The sequence below is a fragment of the Macaca fascicularis genome, chromosome 8 (assembly GCF_037993035.2).
Source record: "Macaca fascicularis isolate 582-1 chromosome 8, T2T-MFA8v1.1".
Lineage (NCBI taxonomy): Eukaryota > Metazoa > Chordata > Mammalia > Primates > Cercopithecidae > Macaca > Macaca fascicularis.
In genome coordinates, this window is record NC_088382.1 from 48,133,156 (window position 1) to 48,150,484 (window position 17,329).

Genomic DNA, 17,329 nt, shown 5'->3' on the forward strand with positions numbered 1-17,329 from the left:
AAGGCTTGCAAAGAGATCCACGAAATACAGATGTAACTCTGTGAGTGGAAGTCACACATCACAGAGCAATTTCTGAGAAAGTTTCTTTCCAGATTTCATCTGAGGATATTTCCTTTTTCACCATAGCTCACTATGGGCTTCCAAATATCACTTTGCCAATTCCACAAGAAGTGGCTTAGCGAAAGGCTTCTTGAGGGGAAGCTGTAACTCTGTAAGATGATTTCAAAGAACACAAAGAAGTTTCTCAGAAAGCTTCTTTCTCTTTGTTATCGGAGGATAATTCCTTTGGCCCTATAGTCTTCAAAGGGATCCGAAATATCTGTTCTCAGATTCCACAAAAATAAGGCTAGCAAAGAGATATACGAAATACAAATGTAACTCTGTGAGATGAATTAACAGAACACTAAGCAGTTTCTCAGAAAGCTTCTTTCCAGATTTCATCTGAGGATATTTCCTTTTTCACCATAGGCCTCTATGGGCTTCCAAATATCACTTTGTCAATTCCACAAGAACTGTCTTAGCGAAAGGCTTCTTGAGGGGAAAGCTGTAACTCTGTGAGATGATTTCACAGAACACAAAGAAGTTTCTCACAAAGCTTCTTTCTCTTTGTTATCGGAGGATATTTCCTTTGGCCCTATAGTCTTCAAAGGGATCCGAAATATCTGTTCTCAGATTCCACAGAAATAAGGCTAGCAAAGAGATCCACGACATACAAATGTAACTCTGTGAGATGAATTAACAGAACACTAAGCAGTTTCTCAGAAAGCTTCTTTCCAGATTTCATCTGAGGATATTTCCTTTTTCACCGTAGCCCTCTATGGGCTTCCAAATATCACTTTGCCAATTCAACAAGAACTGTCTTAGCGAAAGGCTTCTTGAGGGGAAATCTGTAACTCTGTGAGATGATTTCACAGAACACAAAGTAGTTTCTCACAAAGCTACTTTCTCTTTGTTATCGGAGGATATTTCCTTTGGCCCTATAGTCTTCAAAGGGATCCGAAATATCTGTTCTCAGATTCCACAGAAATAAGGCTTGCAAAGAGATCCACGAAATACAGATGTAACTCTGTGAGTGGAAGTCACACATCACAGAGCAATTTCTCAGAAAGCTTCCTTCCAGATTTCATCTGAGGATATTTCCTTTTTCACCATAGCCCTCTAGGGGCTGTCAAATATCACTTTGCCAATTCCGCAGGAACTCTCTTAGCGAAAAGATTATTCAGGGGAAAGCTGTAACTCTGTGAGATGATTTCAAAGAACACAAAGAAGTTTCTCAGAAAGCTTCTTTCTCTTTGTTATCGGAGGACTTTTACTTTGGCTCTATAATCTTCAAAGGGATCCGAAATATCTGTTCTCAGATTCCACAGAAATAACGCTAGCAAAGAGATACACGAAATACTGTTGTAACTCTGTGAGATGAATTAACAGAACACTAAGCATTTTCTCAGAAAGCTTCTTTCCAGATTTCATCTGAGGATATTTCCTTTTTCACCACAGCCCTCTATGGGCTTCCAAATATCACTTTGCCAATTCCACAAGAACTGTCTTAGCGAAAGGCTTCTTGAGGGGAAAGCTGTAACTCTGTGAGATGATTTCACAGAACACAAAGAAGTTTCTCACATAGCTTCTTTCTCTTTGTTATCGGAGGATATTTCCTTTGGCCCTATAGTCTTCAAAGATATCCGAAATATCTGTTCTCAGATTCCACAGAAATAAGGCTAGCAAAGAGATCCAGGAAATACAAATGTAACTCTGTGAGATGAATTAACAGAACACTAAGCAGTTTCTCAGAAAGCTTCTTTCCAGATTTCTTCTGAGGATATTTCCTTTTTCACCATAGCCCTCTATGGGCTTCCAAATATCACGTAGCCAATTCCACAAGAACTGTCTTAGCGAAAGCTTCTTGAGGGGAAAGCTGTAACTCTGTGAGATGATTTTACAGAACACAAAGAAGTATCTCAGAAAGCTTCTTTCTTTTTGTTATCGGATTATATTTCCTTTGGCCCTATAGTCTTCAAAGGGATCCGAAATATCTGTTCTCAGATTCCACAGAAATAAGGCTAGCAAAGAGATCCACGAAATACAGATGTAACTCTGTGAGTGGAAGTCACACATCACAGTGCAGTTTCTCAGAAAGCTTCTTTCCAGATTTCATCTGAGGATACTTCCTTTTTCACATTAGCCCTCTATTGGCTTCCAAATATCACTTTGCCAATTCCACAAGAACTGTCTTAGCGAAAGGCTTCTTGAGGGGTAAGCTGTAACTCTGTAAGATGATTTCACAGAACACAAAGAAGTTTCTCAGAAAGCATCTTTCTCTTTGTTATCGGAGGATAATTCCTTTGTCCCTATAGTCTTCAAAGGGATCCGAAATATCTGTTCTCAGATTCCTCAAAAATAAGGCTAGCAAAGAGATATACGAAATACAAATGTAACTCGGTGAGATGAATTAACAGAACACTAAGCAGTTTCTCAGAAAGCTTCTTTCCAGATTTCATCTGAGGATATTTCCTTTTTCACCATAGCCCTCTATGGGCTTCCAGATATCACTTTGTCAATTCCACAAGAACTGTCTTAGCGAAAGGCTTCTTGAGGGGAAAGCTGTAACTCTGTGAGATGATTTCACAGAACACAAAGAAGTTTCTCACAAAGCTTCTTTCTCTTTGATATCGGAGGATATTTCCTTTCTTCCCTATAGTCTTCAAAGGGATCCGAAATATCTGTTCTCAGATTCCACAGAAATAAGGCTAGGAAAGAGATCCACGAAATACAGATGTAACTCTGTGAGTGGAAGTCACACATCATAGAGCAGTTTCTCAGAAAGCATCTTTCCAGATTTCATCTGAGGATATTTCCTTTTTCACCATAGCCCTCTACGGGCTTCCAAATATCACTTTGCCAATTCCACAAGAAGTGTCTTAGCGAAAGGCTTCGTGAGGGGAAAGATGTAACTCTGTGAGATGATTTCACAGAACACAAAGAAGTATCTCAGAAAGCTTCTTTCTCTTTGTTACAGGAGGATATTTCCTTTGGCCCTGTAGTCTTCAAGGGATCTGAAATACCTGTTCTCAGATTCCACAGAAATAAGGCTAGCAAAGAGATCCACGAAATACAGATGTAACTCTGTGAGTGGAAGTCACACATCACAGAGCAGTTTCTCAGAAAGCTTCTTTCCAGATTTCATCTGAGGATATTTTCTTTTTCACCATAGCCCTCTATGGGCTTCCAAATATCACTTTGCCAATTCCACAAGAACTGTCTTAGCGAAAGGCTTCTTGAGGGGAAAGCTGTAACTCTGTGAGATGATTTCACAGAACACAATGAAGTATCTCACAAAGCTTCTTTCTCTTTGTTATCGGAGGATATTTCCTTTGGCATTATAGTCTTCAAAGGGATCCGAAATATCAGTTCTCATATTCCACAGAAATAAGGCTAGCAAAGAGATACACGATATACAGATGTCACTCTGTGAGATGAATTAACAAAACACAAAGAGGTTCTCAGAAAGCTTCTTTCCAGATTTCGTCTGAGGATATTTCCTTTTTCACCATAGTCCAGTAAGGGCCTCCAAATATCACTTTGCCAATTCCACAAGAACTGTCTTAGCGAAAGGCTTCTTGAGGGGAAAGCTGTAACTCTGTGAGATGATTTCACAGAACACAAAGAAGTTTCTCAGAAAGCTTCTTTCTCTTTGTTATCGGAGGATATTTCTTTGGCCCTATATTCTTCAATGGGATCCGAAATATCTGTTCTCAGATTCCACAGAAATAAGACTAGCAAAGAGATCCACGAAATACAGATGTAACTCTGTGAGTGGAAGTCTCACATCACAGAGCAGTTTCTCAGAAAGCTTCTTTCCAGATTTCTTCTGAGGATATTTCCTTTTTCACCGTAGCCCTCTATGGGATTCCAAAGATCACTTTGCCAATTCCACAAGAACTGTCTTAGCGAAAGGCTTCTTGAGGGGAAAGATGTAACTCTGTGAGATGATTTCACAGAACACAAAGAAGTATCTCAGAAAGCTTCTTTCTCTTTGTTACAGGAGGATATTTCCTTTCGCCCTATAATCTTCAAGGGATCCGAAATATCTGTTCTAAGATTCCACAGAAATAAGGCTAGCAAAGAGATCCACGAAATACAGATGTAACTCTGTGAGTGGAAGTCACACATCACAGAGCAATTTCTCAGAACGCTTCTTTCCAGATTTCATCTGAGGATATTTCCTTTTTCACCATAGCCCTCTATGGGCTTCCAAATATCACTTTGACAATTCCACAAGAACTGTCTTAGCGAAAAGATTCTTGAGGGTAAAGCTGTAACTCTGTGAGATGATTTCAAAGAACACAAAGAAGTTTCTCAGAAAGCTTCTTTCTCTTTGTTATCGGAGGACATTTCCTTTGGCCCCATAATCTTCAAAGGAATCCGAAATATCTGTTGTCAGATTCCACATAAATAAGGCTAGCAAAGAGATACACGAAATACAGATGTAACTCTGTGAGATGAATGAACAGAACACTAAGCAGTTTCTCAGAAAGCTTCTTTCCAGATTTCGTCTGAGGATATTTCCTTTTTCACCATAGTCCTCTAAGGGCCTCCAAATATCACTTTGCAAATTCCACAAGAACTGTCTTAGCGAAAGGCTTCTTGAGGGGAAAGATGTAACTCTGTGAGATGATTTCACAGAACACAAAGAAGTTTCTTAGAAAGCTTCTTTCTCTTTGTTATCAGAGGATATTTCCTTTGGCCCTATAGTCTTCAATGGGATCCGAAATATCTGTTCTCAGATTCCACAGAAATAAGACTAGCAAAGAGATACACGAAATACAGATGTAACTCTGTGAGTGGAAGTCTCACATCACAGAGCAGTTTCTCAGAAAGCTTCTTTCCAGATTTCTTCTGAGGATATTTCCTTTTTCACCGTAGCCCTCTATGGGATTCCAAAGATCACTGTGCCAATTCCACAAGAACTGTCTTAGCGAAAGGCTTCTTGAGGGGAAAGATGTAACTCTGTGAGATGATTTCACAGAACACAAAGAAGTATCTCAGAAAGCTTCTTTCTCTTTGTTACAGGAGGATATTTCCTTTGGCTCTATAATCTTCAAGGGATCCGAAATACCTGTTCTAAGATTCCACAGAAATAAGGCTAGCAAAGAGATCCACGAAATACAGATGTAACTCTGTGAGTGGAAGTCACACATCACAGAGCAGTTTCTCAGAAAGCTTCTTTCCAGATTTCATCTGAGGATATTTTCTTTTTCACCATAGCCCTCTATGGGCTTCCAAATATCACTTTGCAAATTCCACAAGAACTGTCTTAGTGAAAGGCTTCTTGAGGGGAAAGCTGTAACTCTGTGAGATGATTTCACAGAACACAAAGAAGTTTCTCAGAAAGCTTCTTTCTCTTTGTTATCGGAGGATATTTCCTTTGGCCCTATACTCTTCAAAGGGATCCGAAATATCTGTTCTCACATTCCACAGAAATAAGGCTAGCAAAGAGATCCACGAAATACAGATGTAACACTGTGAGTGGAAGTCACACATCACAGAGCAGTTTCTCAGAAAGCTTCTTTCCAGATTTCATCTGAGGATATTTCCTTTTTCACCATAGCCCTCTAAGGGCTTCCAAATATCACTTTGCCAATTCCACAAGAACTGCCTTAGCGAAAGGCTTCTTGAGGGGAAAGCTGTAACTCTGTGAGATGATTTCACAGAAGACAAAGAAGTTTCTCAGAAAGCTTCTTTCTCTTTGTTATCGGAGGATATTTCCTTTGGCCCTATAGTCTTCAAAGGGATCCGAAATATCTGTTCTCAGATTCCACAGAAATAAGGTTAGCAGAGAGATCCACGAAATACAGTTGTAACTGTGTGAGATGAATGAAAAGAACAGTAAGCAGTTTCTCAGAAAGCTACTTTACAGATTTCATCTGAGGATATTTCCTTTTTCACCATAGCCCTCTAGGGGCTTCCTAATATCACGTAGCCAATTCCACAAGAACTGTCTTAGCGAAAGCTTCTTCAGGGGAAAGCTGTAACTCTGTGAGATGATTTCACAGAACACAAAGAAGTTTCCCAGAAAGCTTCTTTTTCTTTGTTATCGGACGATATTTCGTTTGGCCCTATAGTCTTCAAAGGGATCCGAAATATCTGTTCTCAGATTCCACAGAAATAAGGCTTGCAAAGAGGTCAACGAAATACAGATATAACACTGTGAGTGGAAGTCACACATCACAGAGCAGTTTCTCAGAAAGCTTCTTTCGAGATTTCATCTGAGGATACTTCCTTTTTCACATTAGCCCTCTATCGGCTTCCAAATATCACTTTGCCAATTCCACAAGAACTGTCTTAGCGAAAGGCTTCTTGAGGGGAAAGTTGTAACTCTGTGAGATGGTTTCATAGAACACAAAGAAGAATCTCAGAAAGCTTCTTTCTCTTTGTAATCGGAGGATATTTCCTTTGGCCCTATAGTCTTCAAGGGATCCGAAATACCTGTTCTCAGATACCACAGAAATAAGGCTAGCAAAGAGATCCACGAAATACAGATGTAACACTGTGAGTGGAAGTCACACATCACAGAGCAATTTCTCAGAAAGCTTCTTTCCAGATTTCATCTGAGGATATTTCCTTTTTCACCATAGCCCTCAATGGGCTTCCAAATATCACTTTGCCAATTCCGCAAGAACTGTCTTAGCGAAAAGATTCTTGAGGGGAAAGCTGTAACTCTGTGAGATGATTTCAAAGAACACAAAGAAGTTTCTCAGAAAGTTTCTTTCTCTTTGTTATCGGAGGACATTTCCTTTGGCCCTATAATCTTCAAAGGGATCCGAAATATCTGTTCTCAGATTCCACAGAAATAAGGCTAGCAAAGAGATCCACGAAATACAGATGTAACTCTGTGAGATGAATGAACAGAACACTAAGCAGTTTCTCAGAAAACTTCTTTACAGATTTCATCTGAGGATATTTGCTTTTTCACCATAGCCCTCTAGGGGCTTGCAAATATCACTTTGCCAATTCCACAAGAACTGTCTTAGCGATAGCTTCTTGAGGGGAAAGCTGTAACTCTGTGAGATGATTTCACAGAACACAAAGAAGTTTCTCAGAAAGCTTCTTTCTCTTTGTTATCGGAGGATATTTCCTTTGGCCCTAGATTCTTCAAAGGGATCCGAAATATCTGATCTCAGATTCCACAGAAATAAAGCTAGCAAAGAGATCCACGAAATACAGATGTAACACTGTGAGTGGAAGTCACACATCACAGAGCAGTTTCTCAGAAAGCTTCTTTCCAGATTTCATCTGAGGATATTTCCTTTTTCACCGTAGCCCTCTATGGGCTTCCAAATATCACTTTGCAAATTCCACAAGAACTGTCTTAGCGAAAGGCTTCTTGAGGGGAAAGCTGTAACTCTGTGAGATGATTTCACAGAACACAAAGAAGTTTCTCACAAAGCTTCTTTCTCTTTGTTATCGGAGGATATTTCCTTTGGCCCTATAGTCTTCAAAGATATCCGAAATATCTGTTCTCAGATTCCACAGAAATAAGGCTTGCAAAGAGATCCACGAAATACAGATGTAACTCTGTGAGTGGAAGTCACACATCACAGAGCAATTTCTGAGAAAGTTTCTTTCCAGATTTCATCTGAGGATATTTCCTTTTTCACCATAGCCCACTATGGGCTTCCAAATATCACTTTGCCAATTCCACAAGAAGTGGCTTAGCGAAAGGCTTCTTGAGGGGAAGCTGTAACTCTGTAAGATGATTTCACAGAACACAAAGAAGTTTCTCAGAAAGCTTCTTTCTCTTTGTTATCGGAGGATAATTCCTTTGGCCCTATAGTCTTCAAAGGGATCCGAAATATCTGTTCTCAGATTCCACAAAAATAAGGCTAGCAAAGAGATATACGAAATACAAATGTAACTCTGTGAGATGAATTAACAGAACACTAAGCAGTTTCTCAGAAAGCTTCTTTCCAGATTTCATCTGAGGATATTTCCTTTATCACCATAGGCCTCTATGGGCTTCCAAATATCACTTTGTCAATTCCACAAGAACTGTCTTAGCGAAAGGCTTCTTGAGGGGAAAGCTGTAACTCTGTGAGATGATTTCACAGAACACAAAGAAGTTTCTCACAAAGCTTCTTTCTCTTTGTTATCGGAGGATATTTCCTTTGGCCCTATAGTCTTCAAAGGGATCCGAAATATCTGTTCTCAGATTCCACAGAAATAAGGCTAGCAAAGTAATCCACGACATACAAATGTAACTCTGTGAGATGAATTAACAGAACACTAAGCAGTTTCTCAGAAAGCTTCTTTCCAGATTTCATCTGAGGATATTTCCTTTTTCACCGTAGCCCTCTATGGGCTTCCAAATATCACTTTGCCAATTCCACAAGAACTGTCTTAGCGAAAGGCTTCTTGAGGGGAAAGCTGTAACTCTGTGAGGTGATTTCACAGAACACAAAGTAGTTTCTCACAAAGCTACTTTCTCTTTGTTATCGGAGGATATTTCCTTTGGCCCTATAGTCTTCAAAGGGATCCGAAATATCTGTTCTCAGATTCCACAGAAATAAGGCTTGCAAAGAGATCCACGAAATACAGATGTAACTCTGTGAGTGGAAGTCACACTTCACAGAGCAATTTCTGAGAAAGCTTCTTTCCAGATTTCATCTGAGGATATTTCCTTTTTCACCATAGCCCTCTATGGGCTTCCAAATATCACTTTGCCAATTCCACAGGAACTGTCTTAGCGAAAAGATTCTTTAGGGGAAAGCTGTAACTCTGTGAGATGATTTCAAAGAACACGAAGAAGTTTCTCAGAAAGCTTCTTTCTCTTTGTTATCGGAGGACATTTACTTTGGCTCTATAATCTTCAAAGGTATTCGAAATATCTGTTCTCAGATTCCACAGAAATAAGGCTAGCAAAGAGATCCACGAAATACAGATGTAACACTGTGAGATGAATTAACAGAACACTAAGCAGTTTCTCAGAAAGCTTCTTTCCAGATTTCATCTGAGGATATTTCCTTTTTCACCATAGCCCTCTATGGGCTTCCAAATATCACTTTGCCAATTCAACAAGAACTGTCTTAGCGAAAGGCTTCTTGAGGGGAAATCTGTAACTCTGTGAGATGATTTCACAGAACACAAAGTAGTTTCTCACACAGCTACTTTCTCTTTGTTATCGGAGGATATTTCCTTTGGCCATATAGTCTTCAAAGGGATCCGAAATATCTGTTCTCAGATTCCACAGAAATAAGGCTTGCAAAGAGATCCACGAAATACAGATGTAACTCTGTGAGTGGAAGTCACACATCACAGAGCAATTTCTCAGAAAGCTTCCTTCCAGATTTCATCTGAGGATATTTCCTTTTTCACCATAGCCCTCTAGGGGCTGTCAAATATCACTTTGCCAATTCCGCAGGAACTGTCTTAGCGAAAAGATTATTCAGGGGAAAGCTGTAACTCTGTGAGATGATTTCAAAGAACACAAAGAAGTTTCTCAGAAAGCTTCTTTCTCTTTGTTATCGGAGGACTTTTACTTTGGCTCTATAATCTTCAAAGGGATCCGAAATATCTGTTCTCAGATTCCACAGAAATAACGCTAGCAAAGAGATACACGAAATACTGATGTAACTCTGTGAGATGAATTAACAGAACACTAAGCAGTTTCTCAGAAAGCTTCTTTCCAGATTTCATCTGAGGATATTTCCTTTTTCACCACAGCCCTCTATGGGCTTCCAAATATCACTTTGCAAATTCCACAAGAACTGTCTTAGCGAAAGGCTTCTTGAGGGGAAAGCTGTAACTCTGTGAGATGATTTCACAGAACACAAAGAAGTTTCTCACATAGCTTCTTTCTCTTTGTTATCGGAGGATATTTCCTTTGGCCCTATAGTCTACAAAAATATCCGAAATATCTGTTCTCAGATTCCACAGAAATAAGGCTAGCAAAGAGATCCAGGAAATACAAATGTAACTCTGTGAGATGAATTAACAGAACACTAAGCAGTTTCTCAGAAAGCTTCTTTCCAGATTTCTTCTGAGGATATTTCCTTTTTCAACATAGCCCTCTATGGGCTTCCAAATATCACGTAGCCAATTCCACAAGAACTGTCTTAGCGAAAGCTTCTTGAGGGGAAAGCTGTAACTCTGTGAGATGATTTTACAGAACACAAAGAAGTATCTCAGAAAGCTTCTTTCTTTTTGTTATCGGATTATATTTCCTTTGGCCCTATAGTCTTCGAAGGGATCCGAAATATCTGTTCTCAGATTCCACAGAAATAAGGCTAGCAAAGAGATCCACGAAATACAGATGTAACTCTGTGAGTGGAAGTCACACATCACAGTGCAGTTTCTCAGAAAGCTTCTTTCCAGATTTCATCTGAGGATACTTCCTTTTTCACATTAGCCCTCTATTGGCTTCCAAATATCACTTTGCCAATTCCACAAGAACTGTCTTAGCGAAAGGCTTCTTGAGGGGTAAGCTGTAACTCTGTAAGATGATTTCACAGAACACAAAGAAGTTTCTCAGAAAGCATCTTTCTCTTTGTTATCGGAGGATAATTCCTTTGTCCCTATAGTCTTCAAAGGGATCCGAAATATCTGTTCTCAGATTCCTCAAAAATAAGGCTAGCAAAGAGATATACGAAATACAAATGTAACTCGGTGAGATGAATTAACAGAACACTAAGCAGTTTCTCAGAAAGCTTCTTTCCAGATTTCATCTGAGGATATTTCCTTTTTCACCATAGCCCTCTATGGGCATCCAGATATCACTTTGTCAATTCCACAAGAACTGTCTTAGCGAAAGGCTTCTTGAGGGGAAAGCTGTAACTCTGTGAGATGATTTCACAGAACACAAAGAAGTTTCTCACAAAGCTTCTTTCTCTTTGATATCGGAGGATATTTCCTTTTTTCCCTATAGTCTTCAAAGGGATCCGAAATATCTGTTCTCAGATTCCACAGAAATAAGGCTAGCAAAGAGATCCACGAAATACAGATGTAACTCTGTGAGTGGAAGTCACACATCATAGAGCAGTTTCTCAGAAAGCATCTTTCCAGATTTCATCTGAGGATATTTCCTTTTTCACCATAGCCCTCCACGGGCTTCCAAATATCACTTTGCCAATTCCACAAGAAGTGTCTTAGCGAAAGGCTTCGTGAGGGGAAAGATGTAACTCTGTGAGATGATTTCACAGAACACAAAGAAGTATCTCAGAAAGCTTCTTTCTCTTTGTTACAGGAGGATATTTCCTTTGGCCCTATAGTCTTCAAGGGATCTGAAATACCTGTTCTCAGATTCCACAGAAATAAGGCTAGCAAAGAGATCCACGAAATACAGATGTAACTCTGTGAGTGGAAGTCACACATCACAGAGCAGTTTCTCAGAAAGCTTCTTTCCAGATTTCATCTGCGGATATTTTCTTTTTCACCATAGCCCTCTATGGGCTTCCAAATATCACTTTGCCAATTCCACAAGAACTGTCTTAGCGAAAGGCTTCTTGAGGGGAAAGCTGTAACTCTGTGAGATGATTTCACAGAACACAATGAAGTATCTCACAAAGCTTCTTTCTCTTTGTTATCGGAGGATACTTCCTTTGGCATTATAGTCTTCAAAGGGATCCGAAATATCAGTTCTCATATTCCACAGAAATAAGGCTAGCAAAGAGATACACGATATACAGATGTCACTCTGTGAGATGAATTAACAAAACACAAAGAGGTTCTCAGAAAGCTTCTTTCCAGATTTCGTCTGAGGATATTTCCTTTTTCACCATAGTCCAGTAAGGGCCTCCAAATATCACTTTGCCAATTCCACAAGAACTGTCTTAGCGAAAGGCTTCTTGAGGGGAAAGCTGTAACTCTGTGAGATGATTTCACAGAACACAAAGAAGTTTCTCAGAAAGCTTCTTTCTCTTTGTTATCGGAGGATATTTCTTTGGCCCTATAGTCTTCAATGGGATCCGAAATATCTGTTCTCAGATTCCACAGAAATAAGACTAGCAAAGAGATCCACGAAATACAGATGTAACTCTGTGAGTGGAAGTCTCACATCACAGAGCAGTTTCTCAGAAAGCTTCTTTCCAGATTTCTTCTGAGGATATTTCCTTTTTCACCGTAGCCCTCTATGGGATTCCAAAGATCACTTTGCCAATTCCACAAGAACTGTCTTAGCGAAAGGCTTCCTGAGGGGAAAGATGTAACTCTGTGAGATGATTTCACAGAACACAAAGAAGTATCTCAGAAAGCTTCTTTCTCTTTGTTACAGGAGGATATTTCCTTTCGCCCTATAATCTTCAAGGGATCCGAAATACCTGTTCTAAGATTCCACAGAAATAAGGCTAGCAAAGAGATCCACGAAATACAGATGTAACTCTGTGAGTGGAAGTCACACATCACAGAGCAATTTCTCAGAACGCTTCTTTCCAGATTTCATCTGAGGATATTTCCTTTTTCACCATAGCCCTCTATGGGCTTCCAAATATCACTTTGACAATTCCACAAGAACTGTCTTAGCGAAAAGATTCTTGAGGGTAAAGCTGTAACTCTGTGAGATGATTTCAAAGAACACAAAGAAGTTTCTCAGAAAGCTTCTTTCTCTTTGTTATCGGAGGACATTTCCTTTGGCCCCATAATCTTCAAAGGAATCCGAAATATCTGTTGTCAGATTCCACATAAATAAGGCTAGCAAAGAGATACACGAAATACAGATGTAACTCTGTGAGATGAATGAACAGAACACTAAGCAGTTTCTCAGAAAGCTTCTTTCCAGATTTCGTCTGAGGATATTTCCTTTTTCACCATAGTCCTCTAAGGGCCTCCAAATATCACTTTGCAAATTCCACAAGAACTGTCTTAGCGAAAGGCTTCTTGAAGGGAAAGCTGTAACTCTGTGAGATGATTTCACAGAACACAAAGAAGTTTCTCAGAAAGCTTCTTTCTCTTTGTTATCAGAGGATATTTCCTTTGGCCCTATAGTCTTCAATGGGATCCGAAATATCTGTTCTCAGATTCCACAGAAATAAGACTAGCAAAGAGATCCACGAAATACAGATGTAACTCTGTGAGTGGAAGTCTCACATCACAGAGCAGTTTCTCAGAAAGCTTCTTTCCAGATTTCTTCTGAGGATATTTCCTTTTTCACCGTAGCCCTCTATGGGATTCCAAAGATCACTGTGCCAATTCCACAAGAACTGTCTTAGCGAAAGGCTTCTTGAGGGGAAAGATGTAACTCTGTGAGATGATTTCACAGAACACAAAGAAGTATCTCAGAAAGCTTCTTTCTCTTTGTTACAGGAGGATATTTCCTTTGGCTCTATAATCTTCAAGGGATCCGAAATACCTGTTCTAAGATTCCACAGAAATAAGGCTAGCAAAGAGATCCACGAAATACAGATGTAACTCTGTGAGTGGAAGTCACACATCACAGAGCAGTTTCTCAGAAAGCTTCTTTCCAGATTTCATGTGAGGATATTTTCTTTTTCACCATAGCCCTCTAGGGGCTTCCAAATATCACTTTGCCAATTCCACAAGAACTGTCTTAGTGAAAGGCTTCTTGAGGGGAAAGCTGTAACTCTGTGAGATGATTTCACAGAACACAAAGAAGTTTCTCAGAAAGCTTCTTTCTCTTTGTTATCGAAGGATATTTCCTTTGGCCCTATAGTCTTCAAAGGGATCCGAAATATCTGTTCTCACATTCCATAGAAATAAGGCTAGCAAAGAGATCCACGAAATACAGATGTAACACTGTGAGTGGAAGTGACACATCACAGAGCAGTTTCTCAGAAAGCTTCTTTCCAGATTTCATCTGAGGATATTTCCTTTTTCACCATAGCCCTCTAAGGGCTTCCAAATATCACTTTGCCAATTCCACAAGAACTGCCTTAGCGAAAGGCTTCTTGAGGGGAAAGCTGTAACTCTGTGAGATGATTTCACAGAAGACAAAGAAGTTTCTCAGAAAGCTTCTTTCTCTTTGTTATCGGAGGATATTTCCTTTGGCCCTATAGTCTTCAAAGGGATCCGAAATATCTGTTCTCAGATTCCACAGAAATAAGGTTAGCAAAGAGATCCACGAAATACAGTTGTAACTGTGTGAGATGAATGAAAAGAACAGTAAGCAGTTTCTCAGAAAGCTACTTTACAGATTTAATCTGAGGATATTTCCTTTTTCACCATAGCCCTCTAGGGGCTTCCAAATATCACGTAGCCAATTCCACAAGAACTGTCTTAGCGAAAGCTTCTTCAGGGGAAAGCTGTAACTCTGTGAGATGATTTCACAGAACACAAAGAAGTTTCCCAGAAAGCTTCTTTTTCTTTGTTATCGGACGATATTTCGTTTGGCCCTATAGTCTTCAAAGGGATCCGAAATATCTGTTCTCAGATTCCACAGAAATAAGGCTTGCAAAGAGGTCAACGAAATACAGATATAACACTGTGAGTGGAAGTCACACATCACAGAGCAGTTTCTCAGAAAGCTTCTTTCGAGATTTCATCTGAGGACACTTCCTTTTTCACATTAGCCCTCTATTGGCTTCCAAATATCACTTTGCCAATTCCACAAGAACTGTCTTAGCGAAAGGCTTCTTGAGGGGAAAGTTGTAACTCTGTGAGATGGTTTCATAGAACACAAAGAAGAATCTCAGAAAGCTTCTTTCTCTTTGTAATCGGAGGATATTTCCTTTGGCCCTATAGTCTTCAAGGGATCCGAAATACCTGTTCTCAGATACCACAGAAATAAGGCTAGCAAAGAGATCCACGAAATACAGATGTAACTCTGTGAGTGGAAGTCACACATCACAGAGCAATTTCTCAGAAAGCTTCTTTCCAGATTTCATCTGAGGATATTTCCTTTTTCACCATAGCCCTCAATGGGCTTCCAAATATCACTTTGCCAATTCCGCAAGAACTGTCTTAGCGAAAAGATTCTTGAGGGGAAAGCTGTAACTCTGTGAGATGATTTCAAAGAACACAAAGAAGTTTCTCAGAAAGCTTCTTTCTCTTTGTTATCGGAGGACATTTCCTTTGGCCCTATAATCTTCAAAGGGATCCGAAATATCTGTTCTCAGATTCCACAGAAATAAGGCTAGCAAAGAGATCCACGAAATACAGATGTAACTCTGTGAGATGAATGAACAGAACACTAAGCAGTTTCTCAGAAAGCTTCTTTCCAGATTTCGTCTGAGGATATTTCCTTTTTCACCATAGTCCAGTAAGGGCCTCCAAATATCACTTTGCCAATTCCACAAGAACTGTCTTAGCGAAAGGCTTCTAGAGGGGAAAGCTGTAACTCTGTGAGATGATTTCACAGAACACAAAGAAGTTTCTCAGAAAGCTTCTTTCTCTTTGTTTTCGGAGGATATTTCCTTTGGCCCTAGATTCTTCAAAGGGATCCGAAATATCTGATCTCAGATTCCACAGAAATAAAGCTAGCAAATAGATCCACGAAATACAGATGTAACACTGTGAGTGGAAGTCACACATAACAGAGCAGTTTCTCAGAAAGCTTCTTTCCAGATTTCATCTGAGGATATTTCCTTTTTCACCGTAGCCCTCTATGGGCTTCCAAATATCACTTTGCAAATTCCACAAGAACTGTCTTAGCGAAAGGCTTCTTGAGGGGAAAGCTGTAACTCTGTGAGATGATTTCACAGAACACAAAGAAGTTTCTCACAAAGCTTCTTTCTCTTTGTTATCGGAGGACATTTCCTCTGGCCCTATAGTCTTCAAAGATATCCGAAATATCTGTTCTCAGATTCCACAGAAATAAGGCTTGCAAAGAGATCCACGAAATACAGATGTAACTCTGTGAGTGGAAGTCACACATCATAGAGCAGTTTCTCAGAAAGCTTCTTTCCAGATTTCATCTGAGGATATTTCCTTTTTCACCATAGCCCTCTACGGGCTTCCAAATATCACTTTGCCAATTCCACAAGAAGTGTCTTAGCGAAAGGCTTCGTTAGGGGAAAGATGTAACTCTGTGAGATGATTTCACAGAACACAAAGAAGTATCTCAGAAAGCTTCTTTATCTTTGTGACAGGAGGATATTTCCTTTGGCCCTATAGTTTTCAAGGGATCTGAAATACCTGTTCTCAGATTCCACAGAAATAAGGCTAGCAAAGAGATCCACGAAATACAGATGTAACTCTGTGAGTGGAAGTCACACATCACAGAGCAGTTTCTCAGAAAGCTTCTTTCCAGATTTCATCTGAGGATATTTTCTTTTTCACCATAGCCCTCTATGGGCTTCCAAATATCACTTTGCCAATTCCACAAGAACTGTCTTAGCGAAAGGCTTCTTGAGGGGAAAGCTGTAACTCTGTGAGATGATTTCACAGAACACAATGAAGTATCTCACAAAGCTTCTTTCTCTTTGTTATCGGAGGATATTTCCTTTGGCATTATAGTCTTCAAAGGGATCCGAAATATCAGTTCTCATATTCCACAGAAATAAGGCTAGCAAAGAGATACACGATATACAGATGTCACTCTGTGAGATGAATTAACAAAACACAAAGAGGTTCTCAGAAAGCTTCTTTCCAGATTTCATCTGAGGATATTTCCTTTTTCATCATAGCCCTCTATGGGCTTCCAAATATCCCTTTGCCAATTCCACAAGAACTGTCTTAGCGAAAGCTTCTTGAGGGGAAATCTGTAACTCTGTGAGATGATTTCACAGAACACAAGGAAGTTTCTCAGAAAGCTTCTTTCTCTGTGTTATCGGAGGATATTTCCTTTGGCCCTATAGTCTTCAAAGGGATCCGAAATACATGTTCTCACATTCCACAGAAATAAGGCTAGCAAAGAGATCCACGAAATACAGATGTAACTCTGTGAGTGGAAGTCTCACATCACAGAGCAGTTTCTCAGAAAGCTTCTTTCCAGATTTCTTCTGAGGATATTTCCTTTTTCACCGTAGCCCTCTATGGGATTCCAAAGATCACTTTGCCAATTCCACAAGAACTGTCTTAGCGAAAGGCTTCTTGAAGGGATAGCTGTAACTCTGTGAGATGATTTCACAGAACGCAAAGAAGTTTCTCAGAAAGCTTCTTTCTCTTTGATATCGGAGGATATTTCCTTTTTTCCCTATAGTCTTCAAAGGGATCCGAAATATCTGTTCTCAGATTCCACAGAAATAAGGCTAGCAAAGAGATCCACGAAATACAGATGTAACTCTGTGAGTGGAAGTCACACATCACAGAGCAGTTTCTCAGAAAGCTTCTTTCCAGATTTCATCTGAGGATATTTCCTTTTTCACCTTAGCCCTCTATGGGCTTCCAAATATCACTTTGCCAATTCCACAAGAACTGTCTTAGCGAAAGCTTCTTGAGGGGA